We start from the raw sequence: 14,114 nt of genomic DNA, 5'->3' as shown, positions 1-14,114 counted from the left end.
CTCAGCAGACGACATGAATCTATACATATGCGATGGTGTAGATGGTTAACCGGAATGAAGCAGTAGCAATGCAATAAAGACTAACATGGACTCTATGAGCAAATATATTTAGGTACCCAAAAATGCAATTACTACTGACTGTTTTTTTTTCTTTTGAAGCTATGACACCAAAATGTTAAGGAGAAGTCGCACTGCGCACTTCATTTCATAAGCGCTACCAAGTATAGCCGAGGGAAAAGTTCTTGCTGTGACGCCATGTTTACGTTATTCTGACATTTATACTATATATAGTGGCTAACTGTGTGTTTCTAGCGCATGGATTAAACTGACTGGTACCTGAATTAAAGTCATTGGCAATTGGATTAAATACGCGGGCACTTGGATTAAACTCAATGGCACGGGGCCTGAGTGAGTTGGCGCTTGGATTAAATGTTTGGCACATGGATTAAATAGCTCGGCGCTCAGATTATTTCAATGGCGTGCAGATTATTTAGGCAGGCACTTGGATTAAAGTGAGCGGGAAAACCTGTAGTTTTGGCAAGACGCACAAACAACAAACGCGGACTCGATGCATTATTCTGTACTGGCATAAGACGCTACATCTATGCGCAGCGGTGAGTGGACGACGCTTCGCTTAAACTGTCAAACACGACTCCAGCGTTGCAGTAAATTGAGAGGCCTAGCACTTTTCAGCTTCTTGAGACAACAAAGACTCAGCTTCAGTCCTTTGCACCCACCCCACTACTCACTCTACACGAAGAACGAAACTGAAACTGTAGAAAAAGATCCGCAGACAATTTACTGGCTAACGCGATCCAATCCGAAGCCTGTACTTCCCATAATTCCCATGAGGGCACACGATCGCAGCGCCAGATTCCTCTCTAGATATTATTGTATGAAACTATATGGCACCACGTAAAGACAGAGCGTACGAAACGCGTTTGTGTTGCATTGCAGTCGGTGGCAAGTCAAGTTCAATTCAGCAGTGTTTCTGAATATGGGGGTTAGTGCACACTTTTGACTGTATAGCACTACTGGAGAAGTTTAAATAGTGAATCACTACATCATAATCGATAAAGTTGAAAGTGGCCTGTTTCACTGAATCTTTCGCATATCGCTTCGATCTGTGTCATGGGTAGCATGCTTTAAACCACGAGCGCTTAGGTGCGTTAAATATTACATTTTCCAACTTGCTATGCACCCCCTACATGGTCTTAAGTGCCCTTTAAAAACTGACTGGCTTTAAAGCAGGAAGTAGCTATATTACACATACGTTGTGACGCCCAAAGGCAATGTACGCTTGTATTATGCAATGTTATTGCAATATATTGATTTTTATTGTGAAGCTCGCACACAGGACACGTGCGTTTGTAAAGCACCAAAGTTACTTTCACTGCATTTCCAAGCACAAGAAGTTATTCTGACTGCACTTTGGAACAGAGGCGTGTCTCTGTGTTCGAACACATGCTTGCCCCGTAGTCGGCCTGGCTTCGATCCTCACTCGGACCCGGAGTTTTTTCATTATTTATTTTATTTCCATCTTTCGCTATTTTTCAGTGACGCAAAAGATGATTTTGCGCTCACAACAAACGAAGCAAACGCCGACGCTGCGGCCGGAATTTCTGTGAAACAAGCTGTTTGAACCAATCGCTTTCAAATTTCAAACTAAATGGTCACAAATGAATTCGCGACGCACTACTGTCGCTACATGGACGTTGCGAGACTCGGGACGCTGTGTGAAAAGACAGAAGATTTTCGTAAAACTAGGGACGCTTGGCAACCCTAGGCGCTGCCCGTCCCCACGAGTATGAAACCTTAGAAGTTTCCGCCTTAAAATGGGCGTTCACTTTCTGGCCTTTACTGGCCCCCTCGTGTATCATTTAAAGGCTCGTCTGATTGTTTGTTAAACTTGTCATTGTTTGTTAATCTTGTAAATATGTGAATTAAACGTGTTTTTTTTATTCAAGTAAAAAGCCCCGCAAGGGTTCTTCGCTGAACCATGGGTGTCAGCCACGACACCTACTCGGTTACATCATAAGGCAGTTCCAGTCCACACATATTCTGGGGATAAATGGATCGCTTCTTCTGTTGTGAGGTAAAGGTAACTTTCTTTGAATTACAATTTTAGCCGATACGTAAAAAGGAACAAAACGATTGTCACGAATAGTCGCAATATAATGATAGATTTCGGAAACTTACACGGGCTTAAAAGATAATGGTGATAAAAAAGAGATAGCAGTTCGAGTCAATTATTCATCGCAGTAATCATGGCCTAATGGCTACATTCATGAAGAATTGAGCAAGCGGAGTTTATTAGGATGAATTGCGAACCATCACAGTTATTAGCTGAACTGAAATACCTTGTTGTAATGACATATTCTAGCTTGCTGCGAATTAGTCTCTTGTTCATTAGTCGCTTAAGCCAGGCGTCTGCGAACAAGGCGAAGCTGTCACTGTACTGAAGCATGTAAAAGCAGTGACGCGTACAACTGTAGTCTATGATGAAATGGAAATATCTTGAGTGGGATGCTAGTAAGTACGTAGGTAAGAGGAGAAGAATATAAGGTGCAGTGATTGCCGTGTGGCACATGTTGACTTGACGTGGAAACTTATAGGCAGGTCGGCGCGTGCTAAAGCGCAGCAGGACAATCAACATTGCAATGGTTGGTGTTTCAGAATGCTGGCGTGCTAAGTGTCACCAGTGCTAGTACATACGCTGATCTTATAAAATATGCCAGACTAGGCAGACTCAAAGCTTTCCAAGTTAATCAGCACCCTAATAGGCAATCTAAAATTATAATATCTGGTTTTTTTTTCACTGTTCGTTTCGCTTAAGCCAGTGCAGGCCTAAAATTTCCCGATTCTTTATTTCATGATGTTTCATGAAGTCAGTGAAGTCATAAAATTTACGGTGTGAAATCTTGTATAGATAAATAGGAAACAAATTCAGAGTAACACACGCAAGACAGACGTCCATGGCGAAACGAACGTTTAAATAGATGAGAAACAGCTCAAAATGAAACGTTGCTGGAGGCAACGTTTCCACTAGTGGACTGTATGTGCCAAGGAAGCACCCTCCACGAAAGCAGTTGCTGTCTAGAAAAAGATGCATCCACCTGTCGAAGCTTTCACTCTAGAGACATTCGCTTTTCAAGGATTTTTTTTAACGAATTGAAGAATTAGAAGGAAGCGTAACTGTAACTCAGTGATACTGATCAGTGTTGAGGGGAAAGCAGGTTAAGTTTTCCACAGGCAGGAAGTTGTTCATTTGTCCATTTTCATCTCAGTATAGGATAAGTTTGAAGAAATACAGGTGATTTCTTTAACGAATAATTTGCTTCCTATATACAAGCTTTGTAATTTTGTTATATCTTCAATCAGTATAAACTATTGCAGTTTTTAATATTGTTTGCATACATTGATAACACTTCATTTTTGTCACATTTCATGAACATTTCTCTTAAGAAACCCCTTTTGTGCCACTGAAGCCAAGTAATATGCACGAGATAGCAGAATTTAGAGGTACAACACTAAGCTTAATTTGACTTTCGCGAGTGGCATAGCACCTCATTCATCACATGTCACCACATTTCTATGCGAAATATTTATGCTTGACATGATGGCGACATATAGAATATTTGTTATCACGGGCACAAACAACACCGAACATAGCTTGTTTCACTTTTAATATAAAGGATGCCGCAGAGGAGGGCCCCGGAAGCTTGTAACATTTTGTTTGTGTTCTTTAACGTATACCGATATCTCACAGTACAGGAACCTCTAGCATTTTATTGACATTTATGTGACCAACGCAACCAGAATTTAACACAAGACCTCTGGGTTAGCTACCGAGCACCTTAACCGATGCACCTCTGCGGCGGACAATAAAGCATCGGTTAAAGGCAGTCGAGTACGGAGTCAGAAACTTACCATTTTATTACTCATCAGTATATATCAAGAGGATTGAGAACAGTTTTTATTTCTACAATCAGTGAGCAGGGTAATAGATGGAATCCGCATGGTCAGCTTTCTACAAAAACATGGCTGCGTATTGCAACTACAAGAAACGAGTTTCATAATGGTCAGGGCTCCTCTTACATATTGAAGTATGTTTGCGAGGCCATCAATCATTATTTTGCAGGCAGTGTATTGTTAGGATTTCGTGACACAATTCACTGCGGTTTCCATTCTGACGAGGTATCGTTAGGAACCCTTCAAGAGTTTCGATTGTGGTTTCCTCAGGGGCGAGATAGGAATAATGCACAAACTTAATTTTTTAAAGGGGAGCTAAACGGCAAATTTTACTTGCATCAATTTTGAAAAAAAAACAACTGAGCATACGTTCTCTATGGCATCATGAGAATTTGTGCCGAATTAAACAACTATAAGCTTCTATGAAGACGTGTAATTGGCAGTGAATAAGGTAAAAACACAGCATACTACACTGATGGGAGACTTTGATTCAATGGTAGGGAAGAAGCAGGCTGGAGACCAGGCAGTAGGAGATTATGGCATCGGTACTAGAAATGCCAGAGGAGAGCTACTAGTAGATTTCGCAGAATGCAATAATTTACGGATTTTGAATACCTTCTGCAGAAAAACGATGAAACCGCAAGTGGACATGGAGGAGCCCTAAAGGCGAAAATAAGAACTAAATAGACTTTATAGTGAGTGCACACCCAGGCATCGTGCAAGATGTGGAAGTGGTTGGCAAGGTACGATGCAGTGACCATAGAATGGTATGGTCTCGAATTCACCAAGACTTGAAGAAGGAACGACAAAAACTGATACGCAAGAAGCCAATCAATGAGCTAGCACTGAGACGGGATGTACAGGAATTCAGATCTCGCTTCAGAACAGGTACTCGGCTCTTGTTGAGGAAACCAACCTTAGCGTGGATACAATGAATGTATAATCTGACGAGTATCATTACGGAGTGTGCAGTGGAAGTTGGAGGCACGGTAGTTAGACAGGACACTAGCAAGCTTTCCCAGGAAACCAAGAATCTCATTTAGAAGCGTCAAAACATGAAGTCTCAAGTACAACAGACAAAATAGAACTGGCAGAGCTTTCGAAGTTGATTAATAAGCGTGAGGTATCCAATGTAATATGGTATAACCTGTAGAAAATCTAACATGCTCTGAAAAACGGAGGAAGCGTCAAAGCGGTGATTAGGAAACTTGGGATAGGCAAAATTCAAATGTATGCCCTAAGGGACAAAGAAGGCAAAATACCTACCAATATGGATAGGATAGTTAAAATAGTGGAGGAGTTTTACAGAGATCTGTACAGTAGCCGAGATAACCATGACCTTAATACTATATGAGCTAGCAGTAACCCAGATGACCCCCAACCAGTAATGATAGAAGTCAGAAAATCAATGGAGAGCATGCAAAAGGGTAAAGCTGCTGGTGAGGATTAGGTAACATCAGATCTGCTGAAAGATGTTGGACAGATCGTGTTGGAAAAACTAGCCACCCTGTTTACGAGCTGTCACCTGACGGGAAGAGTACCAGAGTCTTGGAAAAATGCTAACATCATCCTAATTCACAAGAAAGGAGATGACAAGGACTTGAACTACAGGCCGATCAGCTTGTCCTCCGTAGTATACAAGCTATTTACAAAGGTAATTGTTAGCAGAATTAATAAAACATTAGAATACAATCAACCAAAGGAACAAGCAGGTTTTTGAAAAGTTTACTCAACGATCGACCACATTCATACTATCAATCAGGGAATCTAGAAACGCTCAGAACACAGCCAATACATAGCCTCCATGGATTACGCGAAGGCGTTTGATTCAGTCGAAATATCAGCAGTCATGCAGATACTGCGGAGTCAGGGCGTCGATGAAGCATATATACACATCCTGGAAGAAATCTACAGGGGATCAGCTGCTAGCATAGTGCTTCATAAAGGAAGGAACAGAATACCAATCAAGAAGGGTGTAAGGCAGGGAGACACGATTTCCTCAATGCTGTTTACCACGTGCTTACAGGAGGTTTTCAGAAGCCTAGAATGGGAACAGTTAGGGATAAGAGTTAATGGAGAGTACCTTAGTAACCTGCGCTTCACCGATGACATTGCATTGCTAAGTAACTCAGGGAAAGAATTGCAACTCATGACTACGGAGTTAGAAAAGGAGAGCACAAAGGTGGGTCATAAAATTAATCTACAGAAAAAGAAATTATTATGCAACAAACTCAGAAGAGAGCAGCGCTTCGAGGTATGTAATAGTGAACTTCAAGTTGTAAAAGACTATATCTACTTAGGGCAGGTAATAACCGCTGAGCGGAACCATGAGATTGAATTAACTAGAAGAATAAGAATGGGGTGGAGCACATTTGGCAAGCAGTCTCAAATTATGACAGGTATATTGCCACTATCCATCAAGAGGAAAATATATAACATTTGCATCTTGCCGGTACTTAGCTACGGAGCAGAAACCTGGAGACTTTCAAAGAGGGTTCAGCTTTAATTGAGGACGACGCAGCCAGCAATGGAGAAAAAACGGTAGGTGTAACCTTAAGAGTTAACAAGAGAGCAGAATGGATTAGGGAACAAACGGGGGTTAAGGGCACCATAGTTGAAATCAAGAAGAGGAAATAGACATGGGCCGGGCTTGTAGCCCGTAGACATGATAACCGCTTGTCATTAAGGGTAACTAACGGATTCCTGGAGAAGGCAAGCGGGTTAGACGGAGACAGGAGGTTAGGTGGGCAGATGAGATTAAGAAGTTTGCGGGTATAAATTGGCAGCAGCAAGCACAAGACCGAGTTAACTGGCGGAACATGATAGAGGCCTTTGTCCTGCAGTGGACGTAGTCAGGCTGATGATGATGATGATGATGATGATGATGATGATGATGATGATGATGATGAAGTGATTTAGTCTTTAAAAACCAAAGTGTAAATTTGGTATCAAATTCCGCAATCGCCTTTGCTAGCGTGGGCCAACTCGCGTATGTGACGTACGTGTTTAGCCTTTCTACCCCGGCTGCAGATAGATGCAGCACACGCTTTCGTCTACGAGGCGACAGCGACGCGAGAGCAGTTCTAATTCGTCAGCTTTCACTCGCGTTGCATGACATTGCCAGCTTACTTTTCGCGCGATAGAAGAAGCATGTTTGCAATGTTAACACCTTTGCTAGCCATGGCCGCGTGAAGCCGGAGTTTCGTAGCGTCGCCGTATACCTACGTGGAGCAGCTCTCTGCTTTGGTTTGTGTTTTGACTCATAATTTGTGGCTTAATTAAAATTTTCAACATGTCTCTTGGCAAACTGAACCACTATAGCTGTTACAGCGCTTTCAATTGATAATCGTATTATTTCAATATAGTCGAATATGCACCGTAGTTCCCTTTTAACACCCTCTTCAACAGCAGTCCCTTATGTTATAGATGGTTTAAAAGATACTCAATGAATTACTTTAGCTTTCTGCTCCACGTCTTCTGTTTTTATGGCCATCAGCAATCTTTGTCTACCACAAATAGGTTTATGTTGTGTCGTTGGGTGGTAGCCTACGAAAAGGGCCCGACTGCAGGACGAGAGACGCGGTGGGTGCCGGTACGGCCTGCCACTCGAGCAGTAGAAAGAGCGAGTCTGGATGGAAGCAAGCCCACACAACGACTGAGCTGGGGAGGTGGCCGTTGATTCATACAACAAATAACCGACACCTGTGCGCATGAGATTGCTTACTTTTCCATGGCGTGTGCCGTTATACAATGGCGTCTATTCACTGTTCAATACGCTAAAGGCGCACACACAGTGTTTGTGTGGACTACGTGGATTTTGCTACTAACGCCACATTTTCAGCCGCAAAAATCGGGAGAATCCCAATATTTATCACTCATCAACTAAAAATAACGAATACAATAGTTAGCCCAACAAATTGGCGGAGAGCCGACGACCGCGGGTATGTAGATCGAGAATACTGCGGAACGGGAAAAGGCAACGGCAGATGTGATAAGACTTCGAAGCGGGGAAAGGCCTAACTAAAGCAACAATGGCCTGCCCGTAGATCAGAGGTGCTAACGATTGGCTTCAGGCGTGCTTCTATCTCTGCAGACTTAACATGCATGTAGTGGCCGTGAATGGCTTTGACTTAGCTCGAACTTCTCTGCACTGGCCGCGCCGTGCCGGTCTAGTGGCTAAGGTACTCGCCTGCTAACCCGCAAGTCGTGGCTTTTTCTCCCGACTGCGGCTTCTGCCCTTTGGACGGAGGCGAAAATGCTGTAGGTGCATGTGCTCAAGTTTGGGGGCTCGTTAAAGAACACCAGCTGGTCCAAATTTCCGCAGCCCTCCACTACGGCGTCTCTCAAAGTAATACATTGGTTTAAGGACGTTACAACCCACAATCATTTCCTCTGCACAATAAATTAACGAATAAACAGCTTGCACCACGTACCCGAAGCCTATAAACAACACAGAAGCAAACAAGTTAGTCGGCAGAACGGTCGCATTCTGCTCTTTGAAGCAGCGTACAAGACTGGGCGAGTTGATTAAACTTTATGATGTAAAAAACGAGTGCTAAAGACGACACACAAAAGCGTTGCTAGTTCAGTGCTTGTCCTGTGTCCTACTTCTTTTATGTGTCGACTTTTGCGCAGTATTTTTTTACATTGTGAAGCTCTCAGAAGCCTTGCAAAGCCTATAATGAGCAAGCCTCGTGACTATTTTGTTATTTAAGTATTTCGTTACAAAGGTAAACATAGAGAAGGGTGACATTGATTAAGGCTAAAACAAAGAGCGCTGGACATGGCGCGATCGAAGCACGACCGTGACGTGGTCGTTCACACTTTAGTGAAATAGCTTCAACAAAACAACCAAATCGAAAAATGAAAAACCACACCTAGGATGGCCCAAGATACAATTTAGGGGTACTGAAGTTGCCTGATTGCTTACCGCTCTTTTTCTGATGCTGTTCTTGTCTTATTCATGTGCCATTCAGCCAAAACAGATGTACTCCTAATGCGACAAGTCGAAATGCATGGCGTTTTCAAATGCCAAAAATTTTATAACAAACTTCAGCGATATTGAACGTATCTATCTATCTATCTATCTATCTATCTATCTATCTATCTATCTATCTATCTATCTATCTATCTATCTATCTATCTATCTATCTATCTATCTATCTATCTATCTATCTATCTATCTATCTATCTATCTATCTATCTATCTGTTTGCCTGTCTCTCTGTTTGTCTGTCTGTCTGTCTGTCTGTCCGTCTGTCTGTCTATCTGTGTGTGTGTGTGTGTGTGTGTGTGTGTTATGACAAGTCAAGTTTGTTCTTCCTACAGCCATGTTAGGTCATACTAAGTTTGGTATCGATACCATTATTAGAACGGCCAGGAGAGCTAAAAGTCGTAGGCGGCTATATAGATAGATAGATAGATATATAGATAGATAGATAGATAGATAGATAGATAGATAGATAGATAGATAGATAGATAGATAGATAGATAGATAGATAGCTAGATAGATAGATAGATAGATAGATAGATAGATAGATAGATAGATAGATAGATAGATAGATAGATAGATAGATAGATAGATAGATAGATAGATAGATAGATAGATAGATAGATAGATAGATAGATAGATAGATAGATAGATAGATAGATAGATAGATACGTTGATAGTTGCCAAAATTGCTCGCAGTACGCTAAGAACTGCCTCGCATTTAAAAAATCACGTGAAGTATCAGTGATAGCTCCAGGTGGTTTTGAAGGGGTTCTCACTGGATGTTTACATCATTACCTGGAGTTTTTGGGGTGTCACGTGTACAGCAACCAATATGCGTGTAACAAATTAGGTATGGCATATCCGTTTCCACGATTCGCAGAATATATGTTAGGTATAGTGAGCTATACACTTCGCCACGGTGTTGCGAGGCTATTCAATCAATGGATATCTAATCACATCCGAAGACGAGGAGGATGAACGCCAGGACTACAGATGCGGGCTCCGTTGCTGAGAACTGCGGAAGAAGTAGCAGAAATATTGCGCGTGAGCACATGGAAGACAAGGCTTAGTCAAAAAACATTGTCTATGGGGATTCACAAGCCATGTAAAATAGGACAGAACGTGAGAACGAAATGCGTGGTTGAGACCTGCTGGAGTGAAGGTGTCCAGGGCGCGGGATTGGTGGCCAGTGGAGTAAAATTGCAATTACCGCTGCTGGCCTTCACTTGGGCGCATAGCCGACCTTCCTCCAAGCCTCTGGCGTTGGCCAGACCCACGATTCTATTCGCCTGGCGTTGGTCAGGGAATACTAGTGTCTCCTCCGTAAACCACAGTGTTGGACTTACGAAAGTTGACAGGTAATCTGGCCATTGACACAGACTGATCGCGTTCATTCATCTGCTGCTTCACCATGGGTTGAGATTCTCCACTGGCTGTCATGCCGCTGCCTCCAGCATGTGTAAATTTAAGTTCCAGCGTAATAAGTTCTCGTGATGACATCCACGCCTCACGTTGGAAGCGGTTACACTTTTTGAATTGTGCTGTCACGTGTTTGGCCCATTTCGCAATGTATCTAATATTTGTTTGTTTAGTTTTGATTTTCCTTGTCAGGTGCGGGTTTGCTGTATTTAAATTATCATATAAATACATGTTGTTTTGTGTGGGCGTATCTACAAACGATATCGTGTGTTTTATGACAGTCTGTCATCGCTTTAATTACGAACCCACATGAAAGCGTATTTATTAAATAACCTCGTGACAAACAGTGCGTGTTTACTAAAGCTTCAACTTCTCAATTTTGTATTTTAACAACTTCGCTGCCATTAACGCTCATGTAGCCATGCTCACATAACAAACGTTTAATGAAACTCCGAGCAAAAATTATTTGAAGATTTTATATAACCAATTTATGAGTAATAATATGCCAAATTGTCATGATGTAGGACCCCCTGATCATAGAATGAGATTAATATTTGGCGCAGACGTAATCTTTTTAATTCGTGATGCAATCTGCATATCCTTCGCAAGCATAGAAACTGGTGTGCAAAATGGAATGTGAGAGTGTGCTGGGACACATGTAAACGTAAAGCATGAAACTGACACAGAAAAAAATTATGCTCTTTTATTATATGTTTAATGGGACCAACGTCTTCGCAATTAGCGTTACGTATGTTACCTACATATTGGGAAGCTTTAGGCCAGTGGCAATCCTATTCAATCTTTCGAGTCGTTTTTTCCGCCGCGCTTCGTCATCAGCTGCAACAGTAAATATTGTATGAGAATTATGCTCTTTTGGAGAATTATTTCTAAACAAAAAAAGTTACACATATTTATATACATCTCAACTGACTCGTAGCAAGCGATATATTTGCTTTCATTGTGGATAAAAGTTTCCTATAGTTATCACTAAGAGCTAACAGCACTCCTGGTGTGACGCGATGCTTCATATATTTCCAAAGTGGGCAGAAGGCTGTCACGTGCAAGAACAGTTGCGGGTGCAGTACTTTCGAGCGAGTGAAACCTACATGTCCTGATGATGAAAATGCCTCTCCTATAGCTTTTGCCTCCTTAGGGGTATTGACCAAGAATTAGTGATATGAAATCATATGCTTTTGAAGGGACACATAATCCTAACAAAGGGAGGTTAGAGCACACGTAAGAACAGACTTAGTGCAATAATTACTTTTTGCCATTCCGGACAGACAGTATAGTCTATATATTGAAAGTAAATTACAGTAATTTCGAACACATTTAAAGTTGATGTTTTAAATTTTCCTATTGCTGCTAAAATAACAAATATACAAATGGTAATTTAGAGTTGCATTCGTTTTGTTTTATCAAGATCACTGCAAACAGCATGAAAGGCGTTCCTGTGGCTCTAGCCCAAAACTGAAGCATCAAAGGAGCGTATACTGCCAATAGTGAAAGTCAGCCCAAGGTTAGCTAATGGGAGGACAATGAGATGTTAACAATATGTAATGGTGACATAATAAAAAATACTTCTCTAATATTTTTCATTTTTGAACAAAAGCTGCATAGGTGAGATATCAGCAAACCAGCCTCGTGTGAATGCATAAAGCTTTTACTTCTTCCTCATTTAATGAACACAACTTCGCTAATATCTGCAAGTAGGTTAACTGCTAATGGAACTTTAACTTGCATTTGGCCGCTCTTCTTCAGCTTATGTGATGATTTTTGTGAGTATATAATGAAGAATGATTTTTTTTTCCTTTTTCCATTGAGTTTTTTGCCACTCATCCAGCCCACGTATTTGCTTCACCTTGTACAAGAATATACTCTGCAGCAATAACTATGCACGCACACCTTTGTTAGTGCAATATGTAGACATACTTTTCTTATCCTAAATCTTTTTATTATGTATGTGCGGACACGACAACCACATAGGGTTTTCTGTTCCTTGTTTCATACATCCAGCATAATACGCAGAATCCTGCTCTAACTTGTGAGAGTCGTGGTGTTTGTCTCATAGAAACTGACCAAGTTGAGGAAGTTTACGTTAGAATTATAAAATACAGAGATAGTGTGTAAAGAGTGGCGCAAAGACAGATTTCTTGTTTGTACTGGGGGTGTCTTGTATCGTACACCCAATTCATGCACAATATATTCATGTGGTACATCATGTGCCAAACAGGCGGAACAGTGCTTGAACGAGCTTAGATGGACGGTGGTGAAATGCCTTGTTTTTTTTTCAAATTTTATGCCACGATATTCTATATTCTATCATTAAAAAGGAGCATTTCCAAGAAATTGCCCGTTTTTGTGCGCGACGGAAACCATTTAAAAACGTGGCTGATGCCCCTATACAGGAATCAGTAAAACACGAAATTGGAACACGTCTTTACAAAGGCAGCTGAGCGCTTATTGTGCTTTGTTTCAGCAACAGCAACAGATTACAAAGTCACGTTAGAAATTGCAAGGAGCGTGAGACTTGCAGTACACACCTCAAGCAGAAAGCGCGCGGAACACTGGACATGCGCGGACTGAGAGATATCACAGCTCGACATTTAAAGCAAGCTGTTCAAAAAGAAAGACGCACAAAACAAGCGCTCAAGTATATATATATTCACAGAACAAGCGCGAACAACCGTCACAATTCTTCCTGCGTCGTGTGTCAGCAGAGAACTCCTTTCTTAAACGCGGACGTAGCAGCGCGCGAAGTAACCTTCGTCCTCACCCGGATTACGAGTATGATATGCGCACGCACAGGAGAGACCATAGTCCGTGGATGCGGCGCTTCGTGGAGGCGACGACATTTACAGCGCGCCCAATGCAAGCCCTTCACGCCATTTCATCACTAATAACGAAAACGCACTATTGATTCAAAGATCGAAGGAATGCCAAACGGAGTACGGTGTATAAAACTTCCTCGCCGTTAGCGCTGAACACATCGTGCGTTTCGGGACGTAGTCATTCTTTCGTCGGCACTCACGCGCGTCGGACGCAAGAATCGTGTGCTACGTAGGAGCGGCGTTTGCGGCACATACTAGCCGCGGTAACAGGATGAGCGAAGAGCAAGATGCAGGATACGAAGTAATTTTGCCACCACTGCCCAAGGAACGCGTCGCGCAAAACACTGTGTTTTTACACGGTGATGGTTCGAATCCCGGCTGCGGCGGCTGCATTTCCGATGGAGGCGGAAATGTTGTAGGCCCGTGTGCTCAGATTTGGGTGCACGTTAAAGAACCCCAGGTGGTCTAAATTTCCGGAGCCCTCCACTACGGCGTCTCTCATAATCATATAGTGGTTTTGGGGCGTTAAACCCCACATATCAATCAATCAATTTACATGGTGATGTGCGCGGCAGACCATATCGAGTAGAAGATTTCCGAGATGCGCTCGGACCTACAGGACTACTGCCGGAGGTGTTGGCACTGGGGGCCTACCAGATAAATCATGTCTGGGCAGTCACCATGAACAACGCGGACGCTTCGAGACGCTTGCTCGACGTGAAGGAACTGAAAGTCAAGGGTCGACGCTGCATCATCGTAGACCCCCAGGATCAGCAGGTGCGGCTGCGTCTTCATTGGCTGCTGTGGGCATCAACGATGAAGACGTGCGAACGGCGTTGGCGGCTTATGGGAAGGTCGTACAAATCACCAGGGAGTATTGGCGTGTTCAAGGAGTCAGGG

The 14,114-nt window shown here is 42.5% G+C and overlaps 1 long non-coding RNA gene across 2 annotated transcripts in view; it reads right to left on the bottom strand.

Moving 5' to 3' along the window:
- LOC142786459 (uncharacterized) overlaps nucleotides 1-14,114 on the bottom strand; it is a 49,383-nt gene that overhangs the window by 16,591 nt on the left and 18,678 nt on the right. Inside the window, exon 3 of one of the 2 annotated variants that reach the window (XR_012889054.1) lies at nucleotides 11,073-11,220. The exons of the other annotated variant lie outside the window; for it this stretch is intronic. This is a non-coding gene — a long non-coding RNA (uncharacterized LOC142786459). Of the gene's footprint in view, nucleotides 1-11,072; nucleotides 11,221-14,114 lie in introns of those variants that run through there. 2 annotated transcript variants of the gene reach the window in all.

The sequence above is a fragment of the Rhipicephalus microplus genome, unplaced genomic scaffold, assembly GCF_043290135.1.
Source record: "Rhipicephalus microplus isolate Deutch F79 unplaced genomic scaffold, USDA_Rmic scaffold_24, whole genome shotgun sequence".
Taxonomy (NCBI): domain Eukaryota; kingdom Metazoa; phylum Arthropoda; class Arachnida; order Ixodida; family Ixodidae; genus Rhipicephalus; species Rhipicephalus microplus.
Note: the sequence above shows the minus strand (reverse complement) of the source record. Positions and strands in the feature narration are given on the sequence as shown.